This window comes from Rattus norvegicus, chromosome 1 (assembly GCF_021556685.1).
Source record: "Rattus norvegicus strain SHRSP/BbbUtx chromosome 1, alternate assembly SHRSP_T2T, whole genome shotgun sequence".
NCBI lineage: Eukaryota > Metazoa > Chordata > Mammalia > Rodentia > Muridae > Rattus > Rattus norvegicus.
In genome coordinates, this window is record NC_141534.1 from 195,580,001 (window position 1) to 195,601,370 (window position 21,370).

General features: G+C 45.7%; 1 long non-coding RNA gene across 1 annotated transcript; it reads right to left on the minus strand.

Annotated features, from left to right (window-relative positions):
- Nucleotides 1-2,647: 2,647 nt before the first annotated feature.
- On the minus strand, nucleotides 2,648-17,766 carry LOC147996979 (uncharacterized). Its single transcript, XR_015652613.1, has 3 exons — nucleotides 17,654-17,766; nucleotides 6,339-6,505; nucleotides 2,648-4,035 (listed from the first exon to the last, which is right to left on the minus strand). It is a non-coding gene; the product is annotated as an uncharacterized LOC147996979 (long non-coding RNA).
- Between the last annotated feature and the right edge of the window lie 3,604 nt (nucleotides 17,767-21,370).

The window sequence follows — 21,370 nt, forward strand, 5'->3', positions numbered from 1 at the left end:
CTGCAAGGTCCTTCCATCATGGAGTCGATTGTGCTAAGGTCTGGGCCCTGTTACAGGAGAGTTCGCTTATTTTGAAGCTGGGAGGCCTGTTATGGTGGCAGCAGGACAAGTGACTTGAGTGAGGACGGTGGCCCTGCACTGTCACTAGGAAATCCTGAAGGCTGTATCTTCAGCCCTCTTTAGGATGCTGTGCTATTGTGAAACACTGTTCTCTGGGCATGACTAAGCCGTTGTCCTTTTGAACTGTTTCCTGGAAGCAGACCTGCATAAGATTGGTCCATTTCTCCATCACAGACTGGAGGAGGGGCTCAGGAGGCCAGTCTCTCCAAGCTTTAAAAAAAATTTTAATTAAAAAAAATTTTTTAAAGATAGAGTTTCTCTGTGTAACTCAGACTGTCCTGGAACTCCCTCTGTAGACCAGGCTGTCCTTGAACTCAGAGATCTGCCTTTGCCTCTGGAGTGTTGGAGTTAAAGGCATGCACCACTACCATCCAACTATTTTTCTTTTTTTGTTAACATGTAGTAGTTGTACATATTAATGGGGTACAATGTACTTCTGTGTGGATTTAATACTTAAAGACCCCTCATGTGGGGCTCTACAATGCAGTCAGCTTGTCTGCATTAATGATAAACTGCAAGCCACCAATAATGTATTGGTGTCACAGAAAGCACTTCCCCTGGGTGTCGCTTAACTAAGACGGAGCCCAGATTTGAATTCTTTGTTTCATTCTGTGCGTTTAGTCCTCTGTTGTAGGAGTCTGAATTTGTGCCCGATTAAGGGCTGTCTTATAAATCTGCCCCTGTGTTTGCGACTGAGTGTCTGTGTGGCTGTGTGTCTGACCCTTACAAACGGCTCTGCTCTATCTTTATTGAACAGTACAGAAGGCATCTTAAGGGGAGGGAATGAGGGGCACTTTATAGGCATCTTTGACGATGTCACAAGACATTTAGTCACAGACTCCATCCAGCTGGTCCCAAACGACCCAGATAAACATCATTGTTTATTGAGCAAGATTCATTCTGTGTTTGATAACACTCAGGAACATTGTGTTCAACAGTGTGGTAGATTTACATTTTATAAGATTGCTTTCAATCTCTATTTTTGTGTTTTGAGTAAGTGATGGACACACACTGTTTTGGGTCAGGGTTGTGTGAAGAGGACATAATTTAAGATTAAGCATTAGCTTAGGTTGTGAAGTTGATTACATGGAAACCCAATGCAAGTAAGGCTGGTTGTTTCTTTTTCTTTTTTCTTTTGTGTTTAACTTTTTAATTCTTTGTGAATTTCACATCATACACCACAGTCCCACTTATCTCTCCGTCCATTTGTACCTGCCCTCTGCCCTTGCAACCCCACCCCTCAAAAGAAAAAAAAACCTCATTGTGGAAGCCTTAGTATGTGACAGTGTGTCGCACAGTATAGTTTTTTTGTCCACACATCTTTACCTGCAAATGTCCATTGCAATGAGTCATTGGTCAGGTTCAAGGCCTCTGGCTTCTGTTACTCCATCAATACTAGATCCTCACTGGGACTCCTCTCAGATATCCTATTGTGCCCTGGCTGGGCGGGAGTTACAGGTGAGCCAGCTCCAAGGTGAGGGAGCGGGAGAGCTGGCTCAGTCCCTTGCCTGCTGCAGCACGCAGGAGAGGGGGCCCTGTACCTCACTTGGGCAGCAAAATAGAGCTGGCTCTGCTGGTGTGGTTAAGGGTGAGCTGGTCCCAGAGCCTGAGAGCGGGGAAGCTGGCCCTGATCCTGGCTGAATGTGGCATTGAGTGAGCTGACTGAGGCAGTACTGAAGAGCTTGCCCTGGTGGTATAGGTACAGGAGAGCTGGTGGGCTGACCAGCTCAGCTATCGCCCAGAGGCCCCTGAGCTGGAACTGATCTCAACACCCATTCCTGAGGACTGGTACCACGCACGCTTCCAATGGAGGGAGGCAGCCAACAGTCCTACCCAGCTACGATGCCCGTGAACTACAATGACCAGCATGGTAAGATAACACTAAGGAGCAGTATAGTAGTGGCATACACACCTTGGAGTTAGCCACCTACTGTGTAATTGGAACTAAGACCCTCTTGACAAAAGGGAGGCCGTGCCTGGCACTGGAAACCTCCCCAACTACGCAGTGCTGGTCAAGTCATGGACTTTGGAGAACCTCTGACCTCTCCAACACCACCTTACTAAACCAGCACAATCCCTAACCGCAATCCAAACATTGTCCTTAGACCCACAGATAAGTGCAGTCTTCACCCCTCATCAACATATGGAGACCACTACAGAAAACCACAGCCAATCAAAACACAGAGTTATGGATCCTACTCCCAACGGATACATCTACAACACAACCCCCACACTTAGGGTTCAGGGAACTTTTAGGGGGCAGAAATATTGTAAGAACCAGAGGATCAGGGAGTTTGCCGTGAGACTGGGTCTCCTAGAAATGTCAGAAGCTGCACCCATATTCTCACCCACATGGCTGGCTAACTATGAGCTGAACAGCAATAGATGTGCAGAAGTGGATGGGAGAAAGCACATAAGGCCTCAGCTCTACACGGAGCACTAAGCAACCAACCTGTCTAGTTAGGGTTCCCATTGCTGTGAAGAGACGCCATGGCCAAGGCAACTATTTTTTTTTTCTTCTTTTTTTCGGAGCTGAGGACCGAACCCAGGGCCTTGCGCTTATGAGGCAAGCGCTCTACCACTGAGCTAAATCCCCAACCCCAAGACAACTCTTTTAAAGGACAACATTTAATTGATCTGGCTTACAGGTTATCATTGTGGCAGGAAGCATGGCTGTCCAGGCAGACAGCTGGCAGGCATGGAACAAAATGGGTACAGATATTCTGGGGGGAGTCAGACCATAACACACACACACACACGCACGCGTGCACACACACATGCACACACACACACACACACACACACACACACACACACCTTGATGGAATGGCTTACAGGTTGCAGTCCAGGTAGTCCAACAATGATGGTTATGAATGGGAAGTCCAGCAATCCAGTAGTTGCTCAGTTGACATTCTGAGTGTCTCAGTTGGGCTTCAGTATATGCCGGGATCCCAAAGTAGACTGTGGAGACATAGAGATGCAGCTCCCAGACAGGATCAAGTAAGGACTGGTGACAGGGGCAAGTAGGGGCTGGAATGCTGCCCTTGAGAAGAAAATGTTTTTCTCACTTGGCCCTAAACTATGTTCTGCTGTGTCCTGTTTCTGTGGAAGTGGCTCCCATGCTCTCTGGGTTATGGAGAGTATATTTTGATAATGAAAGAGGGGTGATTTGTTATATGAATATTTTGAGAAGAAGCCTTCGTTTAGTCTTATTTCTTTGTTTAGTCTTGCCTCAGTTGTTCCTGGTATCGTGGGAATAACAATCTTATGGTATCTTGCCAAAATGGAAGTTGAGGTAATGCATACTTATGTCTATATAAGGATTAATAAAGCTTGCAAATGCATGCAACTGCTTCTGCCTTTGCTCTGCATCCCCTGTGTCCTGGTTTTTTGCAACCGTACCCAGGGCCCCCAACGCACTAGACGTTGACAGTAGGCTTCAATATCAGTGAAGGAATGGACTTACTATCCAGGTGGTCGAAAGCAAGCAGGAGGCAAAAGCTTCCTTCTTCTATGTCCTTATGTGGACTTTCAGAAGAGGATGTGTGTGTTCCCACCTTAAGGACCAGATCACAGGTGTGTGCCTTCCTACCTCAAAGGTCTGGACTAGAAATGGATTCACTGAAGCAAAAGCAATCCCTCACGGGTGTGCCCTCTGTTTTTGGATTGTAGTTCATTCCAGATTAGTCAAGTTGACAGACGAGGTTAGCCATCACACGGGCACGTCCAGATGACAGAGATTTACAGCCGTCTTCCCCAGTCTCCAGCTCTTGGCATCTGTTTTCTCCCTCGTCTGACTGCTCTCTAAGCCTTTGAGAGAGTTATAGATGATGCTCCATTTCAGGATGTGGACTCAAGACTCACTCACCCTCAACATTTCCATCTGGTATGAGTCTCTTCGTTAACTATCTCCCTCTGCAAAAGAAGCTCCTGTCATCAGTAATACACGGTACGAACACAGTTAGCAAGAAGTTTCACAGATATTCATTAAGCAAAACATGTGTAGTGGATCCTCTGCTTGGGTGTGACTTCCTCATCTGTAAGCTTCCGCGCAGACTTACAGTACCAGGCATGTATTCCCTTGGCTTCAGGTCTAATCAGAGTGGTGACCACAGATGGCTTTTCTTTCCCAGAGGCCTACCTGTGGAACTGTTAGAGCTAGCCACCTCGGAGGAAGCTTTGGCTCAGGGTTGGCCTGATTCCTCTGTGTCCCAGATACAAAGTGTGGCATCTTTGTCAACAGGACCTCACCATCTAGTAGCTTCTGTGGTTTTGGGAGCCTCTGAGAGTGTCCTGGCCTACTGGGATGGAGGCAGCCAACAGTCGGTATTGGGATTTTCATCTATAAATATATGGTTTCTGGGAGCAGTGTGACCCACACTGTTCTTTGCACTGTGGACTCCTGCCCCTGGGGCAGACTCCCGAGTCCTGAGCATGGACTGTTTGTACCAATGTCACTCAACTCATGTGGAAAATTCATTGTTTCTAAGAGTTCCTTCTCCCCCTCCCCACTGTACAGATCAGCTTGTTTTCTTTTATGTAGAAGAGGATTTGCCTGCATGTATGTATGGGTACTGTGTGACAGAGGTCAGAAGAAGGCACTGTGGTCTCCTGGGACTGGAGTTATGGATGCTTATGTGTCACCATATCAGTTCAGGGACTGAATCCAGTCCTCTACAAGAGTAGCCAGCACTCTGAATCATCGAGTCATTTCTCCAGCCATCCCCCTCTCCCCTCTTTTCTTTTAAGACAGGGTCTTATGTAGCCCAGGCTTGCCCCTGTAGCCTAGGCTTGCCTCAAACTTGCTATGTAGTTGAAGGTGGCTGAGAACTCTGGATTCTTTTGGCCTTCACCTGCTAAGTGCTAGGACTAAAGGCATGTGTTAGCATGCCTAGCTTTATTTATTTATTTTTTTTTACTATTATCATTTATTAAAGACAGTGTCTCACTATGGAGACCAGGCTGACCTCGAGCTCATTATATATTTAACTGCCTCTTCCTCTCAAGAAATTAAAGGCATGCACTATCATGCTGGACTTGAATGGAGGGTTTTGCAAGGCTTGGGTGGAGGTGAGTTTCTTAAGAGGGAACTTGAGAGTCAGGAGACACCCACATGTTCCACATGCTCAATTGCATAAGACCTCAGAGGTAGATAGGCCTTTTTTTTTCTTTGTGAAGGTGCTAGAAATGAACCCAGGGCCTTGCATATACCAGGCACATTACCTACCACTGAGGAATAGATAGGAACAGCTCTCACCGTATAAACACTTCAGCTTCCCCTGTAAACCAGCACATAATTTTGTAAAGCAAACAGTAGAAGCCATATTGCAAAAGAATCTTTTCATTTTTCCTATTTTTTGTTTTTTTTGTTTGTTTTCTGGAGACAGGATTTCATGTAGCTCAGGCTAGCCTCAAACTGTGATGGCCATTCTTGGTTGTCAACTTGATTACATCTGGAATTAACTAACCCAAAAACGGAGGGCATGCCTGTGAGGACTTTTTCTTAATTTGAAGTGGGAAGTTCCACTTCTAATCTGGATGTTTGAGGTAGGGAGACCACCTTTAATCCAGATGTTTGATGTGGGAGAACCCACCTCTAGTCTGGGCCACGCCTTCTGGAGGAAGCCTATGTAAAGACATGAAAGGAGGAAGCTTGTTCTTTGCCTGTTTTCTCTAGCCTCACTGGTCAGCTCATCCCTTCATCGGCGTAAGAGCCTACTTCTTTGGGACTCCAGTGTATACAAAAGACCAGCTGAGACATCCAGCCTCGTAGATTGTATTCTTTGACCTTCTGCTTATAGGCAGTCACTGTTGGATTAGTTGGACCACATATGTGTATATATTTATATATTTCTCTGTCTGTCTCTCTGTCTCTGTCTCTGTCCTTCAGTTCTGTTCCTCTAGAGAACCCTAATACAGACTTTTTTGTAGAGCAACAGAAGTTCAGGGATGACTCTTTAAAGCATTTGGAGTAGGTTTTCTGATTTGACAACACCTACAGTTGTGGAAGCCTCTCCTGGGAGCTTGGGGACTATTGAACATTCATGGTGTAAACTATTAAGTGGCGAGTTTCCTCTGGAAAGTCAGTTGTGTTGGATGGTGGTTTGCTAAGCAGACACATGGAGGAGTGTTTAGCTGAAGCAGACACAGATGACATGGGAAAGAACAGGTGGTGAAGGGTTCTTTGCTAAGGACATACATGCATTGGTCTGCCTTACATTTCGTAGTTGAACTGCATTTGACCGGACTCCATAGAAAGAAAGGCACCAACAAAATCTGGTGATGTGGCTTCTTGCTGCTTCCTCAGTCTGGGGTCCATTAACAGAGTGATGTCAGCTGATGCAGACGTGGAGTTTTGCACTCATGTGCTGAGGCAAGGCAAGACCTGTGGAAGATGCATGATGTTTGGAGGGAGTCTAAATAGGACTGAACCGACAGTGAAGGGGGCTTGGCTGGGCTTGCTTGCATAGCTAGCTTTTCAAGCTTCTTGGTCTCAAGTCTTCACTTCATCCCTGAAGTGATGATTAGGAACATCCTGTTCCTAATCTTTCCTGCTGACTTGTGACAGTTCGGCTGAGGCCTGGCTGTCTCTGTTAGGTCACCACTGCTGATCAGTGTTTGCTATCCTGACTCCTGAACTGAACTGCCTGCTCTTTTTTAATTTAAAAACATAATTGTTTGAGAATTTCATATAATGTATTTTGATCATATTCATTATCCAGCTCCTCTCAGATCTATGTGACAGCCCCTACCACACAACTTTGCATTTTCATGAAAACCAAACCAAACCAAATCACTCAGTGGTGGTGGCACAAGCTTAATCCCAGCCTCCAGAGGGAGAGGTACTCTGTGGATTTGAAGCCAGCCTGGTTTACAGAGTGAGTTCCAAGATGGCCAGGGCTACACAGAGAAACCTATCTCAAAAAACAAAAATAACCAAAACCAAATCAAACAAACAAAAGACAAACCCAAATCCACCAAACCAAACTAAAAAACCAACTAAAAAAAAATCAAATTGGGGCTGGGGATTTAGCTCAGTGGTAGCGCGCTTACCTAGGAAGCGCAAGGCCCTGGGTTCGGTCCCCAGCTCCAAAAAAAAGAACCAAAAAAAAAAAAAAATCAAATCATTTGATCTGGTCATATATTCTTGGGCATGTGTTTTGGCCACTTATTGATTGTATACGTATGGAAATTGTACAGTTTCCACAAGGTTAGTTTCCAAGGCAGTGTGGCAAATTAAAGGCCAAGAAAAGACCAATGTGTTGCTTAATTAAAAAAAAAAAATGGAAACTGAAGAACAGAACTTAAGTGTCCTGCAGTTACGGAAGTAACTGAGACAAAGACGAAGACAACGCCAAGTGTTGTTCACACGGTTAATATATCTTCGTACATCTCGAGGCAGTTAAAGGAGCTACAAAAGGACCCTGAGGAGACTTTTGAGGCCTTGGATGATGCAATCCATCAGGCACAGGAAGCGATCATGTGCTGGTTCTCCATGAGGGTGATTCGCAAGAGACAGACTATATCTACGACCCGGAAGAATTTCAAAATGTGCTGTTGCCGCTGTTCACAAAAAAGGTCCATCAGGCAGGACCCCAAGGAGTCCCCTCAAAATGACCCTGGACTCCCCGAAGCTTTGGAAGCCTTGAGGAATCTCAAGCTCTCTTCTGGGTACCAAAGCAGAGATGACACGTTATAGGGTTTCTGACCTTTCAACTTCCTTGTTGGGGTGTAGGGATCTATTGCTTGGGATTTGTGTCTTGTGTCTATGAAAGGTACATTCATTAATAATAAAGTTTGCATTCATAGAAACTAAAAAAAAAAAAAATAAAAAAAAATGGGTACCTATGTGTGCCAAAGGAGGTCAGAAGAGGGTATAGGATCCCCTGCGTGAGTCAGTCCGGGTGCTGGGGACAGACCTCAGGTGCTCTGGGAGAGCAACAAATGCTCTTAACTTCTAAACCACCTCTCCGCCCTCTTCCTTGTTTCCATCCCCCTCCCCCCTCTCTTTTTCTATTTGTTTTCAGACAGGGTTTCACTATATGGCTTTGGCGGGCCTAGAACTCACTAGGTAGAGCTTGTTAGCCTCAAACTCACGGAGACCTGCCTGACTCTGCTTCCTGAGTGCTGGGATTAAAGGTGTGTGCCATCATGTCCAGCCATCATATTTTCTTTATTTTAAAGATTTACTTGGGGGTTGGGGATTTAGTTCAGTGGTAGAGCGCTTGCCTAGCAAGGCCCTGGGTTCGGTCCCCAGCTCCGAAAAAAAGGAAAAAAAAAAAAAGATTTACTTGGATTATTTTAACGTGTGTGTGTGTGTATGTGTGTGTGTGTGTGTGTGTGTGTGTGTGTGTGTGTGTGTGTGTGTGTGCAAGCACGCGCACATGAGTGCAGGTATCCACAGAGGCCAGAGGAGTTGGGAACCAAACTCAGGTCCTTTGGAAGAGCTGTATGTGCTCCTAACTGTTGAACCGGTTGTCATGTTTGCAGTGCCATTGAGGTCAGAGGAGGGCATCAGATCCCCTGAACTCCAGATGGTTATGAGCAGCCACGCGTGCCCGGGGAATTGATCCCTGCTTCCTTGGAAGGCCAGGCGACTGCTCTTAACCGCAGAGCCATCTCTTCAGCCACAAAAGTTGCTTTCTTTCTTTTTTTTTCTTTTCTTTTTTTCGGAGCTGGGGACCGAACCCAGGGCCTTGCGCTTGCTAGGCAAACGCTCTACCACTGAGCTAAATCCCCAACCCCCAAAAGTTGCTTTCTTAACCAATATCCCTGAAATCATTTTGTGACGCCACCTCCCTTCCCAACTACCCACTCCAACTTTCTTCTATTTCTTTTGCAGAGTTTGGGATGGAACCAGGGCTTCACACTTGTTAGTCTCCCCCCTGTTAAGCCCTTTGCTTTCTTCCCCTTTTGCTTGTTTAGTTTTTGAGACAAGATTTTATGTAACTCAGCTTAGCCTCAAAACCAATTGTGGGCAAGGGTGGACTTGAACTTCTGACCTTCTCGTTCCAGAGAGCTAAAGGCTTTGATTTGTATTTGCACAAGAAAAAAACAAAACAAAACAAAAAACTATGTTCCTGCAGTATTTTGGTTTTCTGCCCCTGCTTGAGCCAATTACTCACGCCACAGTGACAGAACGCACGAATTGGCTTGTCTTACTGCTTTACAGATCCCGCCTTAGAGCTAGTGTAATAGCCAAATTCAACCAATAAGTCTCACCTGCCCAAGGACCTGGTCACTTCCTGGAATGGTGGGAGTTGTAGTTCTTGGAAAATAACAAAGCCACACGGAACTACCTGTGATTTTGGCCGAATGGTTTTGTCCTGGAAAAGACCATACGACCTGTATCTTGTTGCCACTCAGTGGGAATCAGGGGTGGACCTGAACAGAGTCCATTTTTCCTGGTCAGTACTTAGTTAAAGCTTGCTTCAAATTTGGCTCAAAATTGTGGATTGGTTTTTCTCTTGAGAATCTCAGGATTAACACCAGTTTCTAAACCACATAGTCTTTCAAATGGAAACCAAGAATCTCTGGGATGGGAGAAGTTGAACGCTGATGAAGGAATCAGAGTCGTGTGTGGTGGAGCTGGGAAGCGTTGGGCTCAGCATGGAAGCCGAGAAAACTCACTTGAGATGGACGGACGGACGTTAAAAATGAAAGCCTTATTTTCTGAGTGCTCAGGGAGGTGGCCAGTTCTGGATCTGAACCTTGGCCCTGGAAAGGGGTTGGGGATGGGGAACTGCAGTGTTATCCAACTGTATTTTGTTTGGCATTATGGGCTGAGCAAGGGAATGTCCGTTGGAGACTGGGCTATATCAATAGCACCTGGTTTCAAGGTCCTTAATTTCACTTTTGCAGTCAGGTCCCCTCCTGGACTTTGACCTGGAATTTTAGAATGATAAGTGAATGAAAGAGCGGGCAAGCTGCGTGCAGTCAACTAGGGCATAGCAGGCAACTGGTTATATGGTTTTATAACTTATGCACCTTGGTCTAGATAGTAGCAATTTCTATATTCTTTACTGGTTAGCAGACAATTAAAATATTTGGAGTAAAGGGATAGGCGTTAATTCCTAGGCCTGGGAACAAGAACTTCTTTGGCCCTACTAGCAAGATAGAGAAGTTGTCCTGGAGATATCTGGACTCAGACAGCTGTCTCCTTTCAAGTTGTCCCTGAAATGTCTGGACTCTGACAACTGTTTGTGACAGAAGCTGTTCAACTACAGGGAAGTCCCCAGCTCCCTTAGGGCCTGGGACCATGAGTTTTGTTTCTCCCTGTGGTTAAATGGAGTCTGAAGACGAAATGGCAGCACTTAGGATACGTTTCTTTTGCTTGTTTCCAACAGGAACAAAACTTGGTTGACGAGCCCTTACCTGGTGCGGACAAGGACTTGGCGTCTATCCTGAGCAATGAAAAAGCTGACGGTCAAAAACAAAGAAAAACTGTGATGTGTCTCATCCCCTCAGCCACTACCAAGCACAGCAGACCTAGTGCAGAACCTCAAGCAGAGGCAGGGGCAGGACACACTTTCTGTTCTGAGGTAGCACCTGCCACTATGTATGACACCTGCCCCAGTCACACAACAGACCTCCCCCCCTTTATTCTTCTCTTCTCACCTTTCATTTCCTTGTTTCCCTCCCTTCCTCTGCTCTCCTCCTGTCCCCTCTCCTCTTCCCTTTCTTTTTGTTTCCTTTCTCCTTCTTCCCCATCCTCCTCTTCCCCATGCTCCTCTTCTCCTCCTCTTTTCAAGTGGAAGCACAGGGCAGTTTTATTAAGGATTATTAGAAAAATCCTAAGGCTGGCAGACTGTAAACACCAGCAGCTTCCTAGAAGGGGATGGAAGAGAGAAAGGAAAAGACAATGCCATTAAATTGTCATGGAGATCAGCCACAGGATGGATAAGGAGGCTCACGGTGGGGAAGGAAGCTTTAAAGAGGGAGCAAAGATGCCCAAAATGTTGGGAGAAAGCCCAAGGTGTCACAGAAAACATGATTAGAAGAAAAATGGAAGAAAAGGAATAATTGAGAAAAGCAGGCAGATTTATGACCTATTTATGGCCTACAGTTTTTTTTTTTTATTTTTAATACTGTCCCATGTAATCTAGGCTGTCTATGAACTCTATATGTAGCTGAGGCTGCCCTTGAACTTCTGAAGATTCCATTTCTACCAAGTTCAAGGATTGCAGGATTGTGCTACCACACCCAACTGATGCTCTCTTGTTAGAAACAAAACAAAACACAATTCTCACCTCAAAAGGGATAAGAGATAGCTTATTCCAAAGCCAAATATGGATTACCATGGCCTGGGAACACATATTTAGGTTATTCCAAATTCTGTTTTCCAACATGGAGACAGTTTTATGAAGTTTTTATAGAAACAAAACAAAAAAAATCAGAAATCAAGATACTTCAAAAATGCATTGATGAAAGCATTAGGTAGGCGGGTTAAAGAATGGCACGGAAACCTGCTATTGGTCTTACACACTGTCTGATGACATTCTTAGCCTTTTGATTGGTGGAAACTATGGTTTTGTTAAGTTACTTGATTCTAACACATGTTATCTGTTAGTCACAGGGTGTTTGGTCAGACACAGAGGTGGGGAATGAATGGCTATTTGGGGATCTAAGGATAGAACAGGGTAAATTATAATTGAGCTCTTCAGCTGCAATATTTGACTCTCTTTATAATCATTGAAATTCTAGTCAGGTTCTTTCTGGGAACCTTCCCTTTCTCTCTCTTCCTCTTCTGCCTCCTCTTTTCAACAAAGTCTTGCTATGTGAATGGAGTGAGGACATGACTGTTCCTAGGTGTGGCTGAGGAGAAGGCTTTATTGTAGACATGAGGGAGAGCATAGCCAGAACCATCTGGAAGAGTCCAGGCTGAGCATGGCCAGCAAACTAGACCAGACTATGAAAGGAATTCTGGGAGAGAGAACAAGAAAGGAAGAGAGGAGAGAATGAGCAAAGAAAGCACATCGGAACCAAGAGAGCATGTGGCCAAAATACCAGATGGGAATAGGAACCAGAAACTGGGAAGAGAAACAAGGTTTGGCCTCTGGACTGGAGAGATTTAGGTAGGGGACGGGGTGAGAAGTGTTGAGAGGAGCTGTTACAGGATAGTGGATATTGGTATTTACTGAAAAAAACCTATTTCTAGCTGTGGTGTGGCTGAGCCCTTAGCACACATCTCTAATCCCAAACAATGAAGGCAAAGTTTGTTTGTAGCAGGAAGCAGCCATGTTTGAAAGTGATGTTAAATTGAATGGCAGACAAAGTGACGAATCAGAGAAAATTTGACAGAATAGGATTGCCCAACTCTCAGGAGAGAGAAAAGGGAAGCTGCTATGCAGAGAGAGGAAGAAAGCAGTTTTACTGGAACAGTTATATAGGGACACAGGTTTCAGAGAGAGAGAGAGAGAGAGAGAGAGAGAGAGAGAGAGAGAGAGAGAGAGAGAACAAGCTAGACACAGGTGAAGACAGAATGAGCCAGAGAATGAGAAGGAATCAAAAGATGAGAAGATTAGAACAGATTGCTAAAGTGAGTACAGAGCCAAGCAGGGAGAGGGGGAGAGGGGGAGAGGGGGAGAGGGGGAGAGGGGGAGAGGGAGAGAGGGAGGGAGGGGAGAGGGAGAGGGGGAGAGGGAGAGAGGGAGGGAGGGGAGAGGGAGAGAGGGAGGGAAGGGGAGAGGGAGAGGGAGAGAGGGAGGGAGGGGAGAGGGAGAGAGGGAGGGAAGGGGAGGGAGGGGAGAGGGAGAGAGGGAGGGAAGGAGAGAGGGAGAGGGAGAGAGGGAGGGAGGGGAGAGGGAGAGGGAGAGGGGGAGGGAGGGAGAGAGAGGGAGAGAGGGAGAGAAGGAGAGGGGGAGAGGGAGAGAGGGAGGGAGGAAGGGAGGGGAGAGGGAGAGAGGTAGAGGGGGTGAGGGGGAGAGGGAGAGAGGGAGAGAGGGAGAGAGGGAGAGAGGGAGAGAGGGAGGGAGAGAGAGAGAGAGAGAGAGAGAGAGAGAGAGAGAGAGAGAGAGAGAGAGAGAGGCTCTATTGAGTCAGTCAGGTTGGAGGGTTTGAGCCAGAGCAGCTGAGTTGAGCAGCAGCCAGAGTTCAGAAAAAAATAGAAAGGGTGAGCTTATTCGGCAGTGACTGTCCGAGGCTGAAAACGTTCTAGGTCCAGATTAGATTGTATGGAGGCTAGAACAGGTTAGGCCTAGGTTAGCAGACTAAGGCAGTAAACCTTGGAGACGACGATTACTACAGGTGAATAAAAAATACTTTAACAAGGAGCCCCAGGTGCCGAGTGAAACTGGCCTTGCTTTCTTTGGGATCCAGCTTCATATGGCTCGGGCTGGTGTTGGGCTGAGATTATGGGTAGGCTCTACCAGCCTCAGTCTTCATTGGTTTCCCATTATTGAAGTCATAACACTTTTCTGGAGAGACTTCCACACCTGCAGCTTTCCCTAACCTCCAGAACCCACGCAGCAAGCTTTTAGAGATTGAATAACTGTGATGCTGGGATACAGGCTTGGGGCAATGGTATCCAAGGCTCCTCCTCACTTCCGCAAGCTCTTTCTTTCAGGAATCTGGTGTAACAAAAGGAAGGATGTGGCTGGAGCTGTTGAGTTCCAGGAACTGTTTTCCTTTTCTTTTTTCAGCAATATACTTGACTTCAGCCAGATACATGGCTACTTAGAATAAAGAATGAGGAGCTGGAGAGATGGCTCAGCCGGTTAAGAGCACTGGCTGCTCTTCCAGAGGTCCTGAGTTCAAATCCCAGCAACCACATGGTGGCTCACAACCATCTGTCATGGGATCTGATGCCCTCTTCTGGTGTGTCTGAAGACAGTTACAGTGTACTCATATTTAATAAATAAATATTAAAAAAAAAGAATAAAGAATGAATTTTCCAGTCTCCCTGACAGTAAAATATGGTCATGTGACTAAATTCTGGCCCATGAGAGGAGATGAGGAGAGTTGATCCATCCCTGGTTTGAATGAAAATGGACCCCATGGGCTCATAGGGAGTGGCAGTATCTGAAAGGACTAGGTGTGGCCTTGTTTATGTGGGCGTGGCCTTGTTTAAGTAGGTGTGGCTTGTGGAAGAAGTATGTCACTGGGGGGTGGGCTTTAGGGTTTCCAATGCTCAAGCCAGGCCCAGTGGCTCACTCTCTTCCTGCTGCCTGCCAGTTCCAATATAAAACTCTGAGCTCCTTCTGCAACACCATGTTTGCCTGCTTGCTGCCATGCTTCCAACAATGATGGCAGTGAAGCAAACCTCTGAATCTGTAAGCCAGCCCCAAGTGAATATTTCCCTTTATAAGAGTAGCCAGGGTTGGGTGTCTCTTCACAGCAATGAAACCCTATCTAATCCACTCTCAGCTAGTGAAAGTTGCCCTGCGTTTGTTTGGTCCATGCTACACGTCAGGTATTGTGTTAAGTTTTTCCTACACATCATTTAAACTGACCCTTGCAGAAGCTTTTGTAACAAAAGCAACAAAGCTCTGTGTAGTGCACAAGTCTATACTCTCAGTTGTAGGGAGGCTGAGGAAAGAGGATCAGAAGTTCAAAGTCATCCTTGGCTACCTTTTAAGGATGAAGCCATTCTGGGCTACGTGAGACCTTGACTCAAAAAACAAAACAAAACAAAACAAAACAAAAACAAACAAACAAAAAACAAAACCAAAAATCAACCCACTATCCCCCACCTGAAGCAGAGTCTAATAAAATAAGTTAAAAAATGAGATGTATTTGTGCTGAAATATTACTTGTCAAAACTATGATACAGGGCTTATGTCTACCCCCATGACATCAAGTTGGTTTTTGTTGCTGTAAAATTATAAAAAATAAATGCTGTCTTTTACCCCGAACTAGGACTGGCACCGCAGTGCCCCAAGATGTCTGGTGGATGTCTTCATCTCAGTCAGCAAAGCCTCTCACCCGCTCTGCGCCATCCCATCTCACACTGCCGATGGCTACTCTCTGAGCCTGGCAACAATCTCTCTACCCATCTAGTTTCCAAGGCAGGTTGCCACCATGCCAGACATACACATCCCAATTCTGAGGCGGCCCAGTGTCTCCAGCCACCACATACTCTCATGAACTTAATTCTCCACATGAAAGAACACACAACACAATAGCCTCTGATCCAATTGATAAGATATAACTGCCCACCTAGACACACAAAGCCCTGTACACATCCATCCCTTAAGAACAATCATAGCAACCTGTAAATGTGCATACAGGAATCTTAACATCTGCCTCCATGTTCTCCCGGCTGCTTCTCTCCTTCCTCGGTTTCAGACTCCTCCTCTCTAAAACTTTTCTCCCGCCCATCTGTCCTTCTCGTCCAATGACAGGCCTTGTTCTATCTTGTACCTGCCTTCACCTGCATAATGACATCGTCCTACAGGTTCTATCACATCATGCCTGAGAGTGGCCTGGGGTTGCTGTAGAAAAGCTGAAATAGCCAAGCCTTGTGTGACACATCTTTGATCTCAGGACCCTGGAAGCAGAGGCAGGCAGATTTTTGTGAGCTTGAGGTCTGTGCAGTAGGTTCCAAGACAGCCAGAGTTATACAGTAAGATTCCATCTCAACAAACAGCTGAAATATTTTGCCAATGGGCTATGTGTTGCTTCTCTTATTTTCTTTATTAAGCTATAATATGATACTGACAGTTAACAAATCAAGAGGGAAAGTAAGGACACTCCTTAGATCTGGTTTGACCTCGAAGGGAGGGAAGGGTCAGGTGCTGCAGGCTATGCCTCTTCATCTTCTCAAGTAACTTGTCTGATGGGGTTGAGGTGATACTGTTGTCCCTTGATATCGGCATCCACTACTGTCTTATCATAAAACAAACGAACACACAGAAAGTTTGTGTTCTCAGTTCTCAGCTAGGGAACTTCCTTCCAGTTAACGGGAGTCCGAAGCTTCTCCCCCGTCTTTCGGGTTAGAGTGGACACTTCTGCTTTGAAGGCCGAGAGGCGGCAGGAAGTATTTTAGAAATGGCAAAATGGTTGTTCCATCCCCAGACTAACCTCTAGCCCAGTGAGTATGATTTTAGGAATCCCTGAGGTTCCCTTGAAGCCTACAGCAGGACTGTTTCTGGTCCTTACCTGACATTTGCCTCCCTGATTAGAACACCCAGGAAGCAGGTGGAACAGTCCAGAACAAACAAGGGCAACTTCCATGTATCCCACCGTGGCAAGCTGGTGTGGAAAAGCTGATACAATACTGCATGTTTCTCTCTCTCTCTCTCTCTTTCTCTCTCTCTCTCTCTTTCTTTTTTTAAGATTTATTTATTTCATGTATGTGGGTACACACCAGAAGAGGTCACCAGATCCTCATTACAGGTGGTTGTGAGCCACCATGTGGTTGCTGGGATTTGAACTCAGGACCTCTGGAAGAGCAGTCAGTGCTCTAACCACTGAGCCACCTCTCCAGCCCCTTCCTTCCTTCCTTTCTTTCTTTCTTTCTTTCTTTCTTTCTTTCTTTCTTTCTTTTTTTTTGCTCTTTATAACTCATTTTTATTAGTTAACTAATCTGTAATCACTGTTGAAAATTATAAAATAAACTTAAGACAAATCATCCCTCAGTCCTCTTCATAGAATATTAATCTTCTCAGGACCTTCTGACCAAGCCAGCTCAGTCAACGGGGTCTCAAGAGAGGGAGGATTGAAAAGAAAAACACAAAATTATAACATGACTCCAGCCCGTACTGAGGCTGAAGCAGCTTTATTTCTCTCCAGCCTGCTTTTGTATCATCCTAGGTGCATCCAAAACCCATGGTCAGTTCTCAGATCAAAGACAAAGTAATCAAGAGAAGTCATGAACAAGGAGATCACACCAGACAGTAATTATGTAAAGTCGTAAGGAAAGAGATCACACAAGGGAGTGATTCAGCACAGTGGTTAACAAAGCCCCATGGTCACCGTTTCCAATATTCTTATCTGAGCCTTGTCTGAGCCCGGTGACAAGTGCCAAATCCCTAGAGGCGGCACCGAAAGCTCTCAACAACCTTCCCGGCCTCTGTACATCATAACTGTGTACCACTTTTTCTTTTCTTTTTGAGATTATAGAGACATCATCTCTCCCTTCCCTATTCTCCAAACCCTCCCATATAACTTTCCTGCCTCTCTGTCAGTTTCATAGACTCTTTTTCATATCAATTGTTGTTACATGTATACATGTATATACATATATATATTCTTATTTACTTATTTATGTATTTTTAATTTATTTATTCCATATATGGGAGTACACAGTCGCTGACTTCAGGCACACCAGAAGAGGGCATCAGATCCCATTACAGATGCTGTGAGCCACCATGTGGTTGCTGGGAATTGAACAGAGGAGGCAGTGCTCTTAACCACTGACCCATTGCTCCAGCGCCCCCCCCCACATATATATATATATATATATATATATATATATATATATATATATATATATATTCTTAAGTATAACCTGCTTAGTCTGTATGATGTTGCTCGTGTGTATGTTTCCAGAGCTGACCATTTGGTATTGGATAACCATTTAGTGTATTCTTACCTGGGGAAGACTATTTTCCCAACTTCTAGCATTCCTTAGCTGCCTGTAGATCTTTGTATAGTGTGGAGGCCTCATGTGCTTGCACTCTGTGTCCTTGTTCCGCCCATGGGCAGGCAGTCATTTGGTGAGACGTTATGGGTGTAGCTTCTGACTTTCATCAGAGATATAATCTCATAGCAAACTCCCTGATCTTCTTCTGCCTCTTACAATCTTCCTGTCTCCTGTTCGTCAATTAAGAGGTGTGGCAGTTGTTTTGTAGATCTCCCTGTTGGCACTGTGTTGTGTGTAATTTTAAAAAACACGCTTCTGCCTTCTCGGTAGCTCTGCCTGTGTCCGGGCTGGGCTGCGAGACCAGCCACCGCCAGTCTCACCAGTCTCGCTCAGCTCCACTGCCACCCTGCCCCCCCTCCAGCTTTGATAGCTCCCCCAGTCCTTCATGGCTAGCTTCACCAAACCTCCCACAACTGCCCCAGCTGCCCTCTTTCTCCTCATGCCCACCTAAGCTCAGCGGTTGGGAAACACTAGGCAGTTTTATTATTTTAAAACTATTTTAAGTTACTACCCAGTAACTCAAAGGCTGGGTGAAGAATTTCTTGCCTAATCTTATCAACTAAATCCCTCTGTCCTCCTTGGCCCCCACTCGAGGCGGAGGCTACAGACTCTAGGGGCCCTAAGCCCTAATGTCTGCAGCTTCCTCCTCACTAAAAGCCTGGTCTCTTCTCCCTCGCCATCTTTTCTTTTCCTCCTGGGATCTGGAAGTTCCACCTTTTCCCCTTCGCCCAGCAATTGCTTTCCACCTCCTTTGTTGACACAATTAAGAACCAATTAGGGAATCAACACCTCCCTCTAGGGACTAGGGTCTATAACTCTGTGTTTTGATTGGCTGTGGTTTTCTGTAGTGGTCTCCATATGTTGCAAGGACTGGTTTCCTTGATGAGGGGCGAAGACTGCACTTATCTGTGGGTCTAAGGACAATGTTTGGATTTTGGTTAGGGACTGTGCTGGTTTAATAAAGTGGTGTTGGAGTGGTTATAGGTTCTCCAAAGTCCATGACTTGACCAGCACTGCGTAGTTGGGAAGGTTTCCAGTACCAGGCATGGCCTCCCTTTTGTCAAGAGGGTTTTAGTTCCAATACACAGTAGGTGGCTAACTCCAAGGTGTGTATGCCACTACTATACCGCACCCTTGGTGTTTGCTGTCATGCCATGCTGGTCATTGTAGTTCACGGGCATCGCAGCTGGGTAGGACTGTTGGCTGCCTCCCTCCTTTGGAAGCGTGCGTGGTGCCTGTTGGAACCAGGAGAGCTCTTCCGCAGGGAGGGGCTGTTCAAATCAGTTCCAGCTCAGAGACCTCAGCCATGTTTTTAATATGCATGGTGTCTTCAGCACTAGGGGTTCACCTTCTACCTCTGGAGGGACAACAAAGGGAAACAGCAACAAGCTGTGTGTTTTGTGACTCTTGGACAGCCCTGACCACGAACTCTAAAGAAGGCTTCTCGTTTCTGGCATAGGAATTTTTGTTAGGTAGACTTTGGCTTTTGAGGGGAAGGGAACATTGCCCAATTGGGAAAAGCTTATTTGAAATGTATATGTATATTTATACACGGAATTACATATATTCTAAGTTGGTCGTATGAATCACACTTTGCTCTTTTCATACTTATGGCATTTTCATAATTAATGCTTTCAGATTCCTTAGTGTTACATTATTCTCTTACCTCTTCCTTTTGTATTTCCTTCATCTCCCCCCCAAAGAGTTCCCCATTCCCCATTTTCCTGATTAGATCACGTGTACCTTGCTGCTCTCCAGTCTTGCCCTGTTATGCCCTGTTTCTGAAATGGCCCCTTCTTATTTTCTTATAGTTATTCTGGGATATGTGTGCACATCTGGGGATTTGGAGCTAGGAGCCCCTGATGAGAGAGAACATGTTACATTTATCTTTCTGGGTCTGGGTCACCTTATTCAATAGGATCTTTTCTAGTGCCATCCTGTATCTTCAGAGTTCATAGTTTCATTTTTTTTTATAGCTGAATAGTTTTTCATACTGTATATTGGATGCAAAAAAGAAATAAAAAGGAAAGGACATGACTGCTCCTAGGTATGGTGGAGGAGAAAGTTTATTGTAGATATGTAGGAGAGTGTAGCCAGAGACAGACACATCTGGGAGAGTCCAGAGTGAACATGACCCTGAATTATGCGGAGAGAGAGGGAAGGGAAGGGGGAGAGGGAGACCAAGTACAGTAGCCAGGAGGCCAAAGGTACAAAAGGAGAAAAGAGGGGTGGGTAACCAAAATGTATAAATTATATAGGGAAGAGACTAGAAAGTTCAAGGTGAAGGGTGGGGCATGCTGGCCATACCCTAACAGGTAGGGCCTGAGTGATGCTGGGAGAAGCTGGTGGCCAAGGCCTGCTTCGATATGTTACATAAGCCCTCAGATGCTTGTCCTGGCTTTGACACTTAACATATATGTACTACATTTCAATGATCTTTTCATTGCTTAAAGGACATTGAGGCCGTCTGTTTCCTAGCTACTATGAATAGAGCAGCAATGAGCACAGCAGAGCAAGTGTCTGTGTGTTTCTCATGCAGATTGTGCTTACTTTGGGGAAGGGCTTTTTCTCTTTTTACTATGATTTTGTCTGGTCTACACCAGACTTGGGATTCTTCTCCCTCATGGATGCCTGTAGTTGGACGGTCTGGTTTTCATGATGTCCCACGTTTCCTGCATGTTCCTTTCCTGTGTTTAGTTTTTTCCACATCTTGCCGATTGGCTCTGGATCCACAGTGTTGAGTCTTGATGCTCTGTCTTCTTCATGGTCCTTTCCACTCGTAAGCCTCCCTTTTGGGTTTTCCAGTTGGGCCCCTGGAGTTTTCGACTCCATCGTCATTTCAGCTCGAGTTCCTCTTCAGTGCTTCTACCGCCTTATTGAATTCCACTCTTGAGCTCCGGGCTGTTGTGGTTTCTGCCATCCTTCTGCTTGCACTGTCCTGGGGACCCCTCGGCTTCACTTTCCTACGTTCTTTCCTCTCACTTTCATTGAGCTCTTTCTTTGTGTCTTCTTTAAACTCCTTGAATTCTCTGATGAAGTCCGTTTGTTCTCTTAAATTCTGTGTTCTGGGGTTCATCTAGGAAACTCAATGGCAGACATTTCTACAGATCTGGTAGGCTTTGGAGAGAAGATACTGCCTTGGTCTTTCATATTGTTGGTAGTTTTTGCAATGAGATCTGGGCATGCAGGCTTCCTTTAAAAATTCTGAGTCTGGTGTGGACAGACCAGGTTGAGGCAGAGGAGAAGATGTGTGGGAGGCTTGGGTTTAAAGTTTGGGAATAGCTGGGATGAATGAAGTCAGGTGGACAGAGGGAACTGAGTTGGTGTACAGGAAACACACTGTGGTCCAGGTCTGGAGGGCAGGGTACGTTTGGTTGACTGGGGCACCGAGTAGTGTTCAGGAAGAATCCTGTGATTGACTGTGGTGCAGGCACGGGTGCCCAGACGAGTTTGGTGCACTAGATGATGTACTGGTCCAGGTCTGGGGAGTAGGCATGGAAGGGAGGTCAGGGAGACTCAGGCTAGACCCTGAAGGAGGAGGAGGAGGAAGGGGAGGTCTGGCTTTGGAGAGCAGTTGGATTCATCACAGAAAGGACCTGTGGTACTTGTGTGTTTTCTTATTTGAGGAAATACTGTTGCACAGTCAATAGAACAGGGAGACAACTA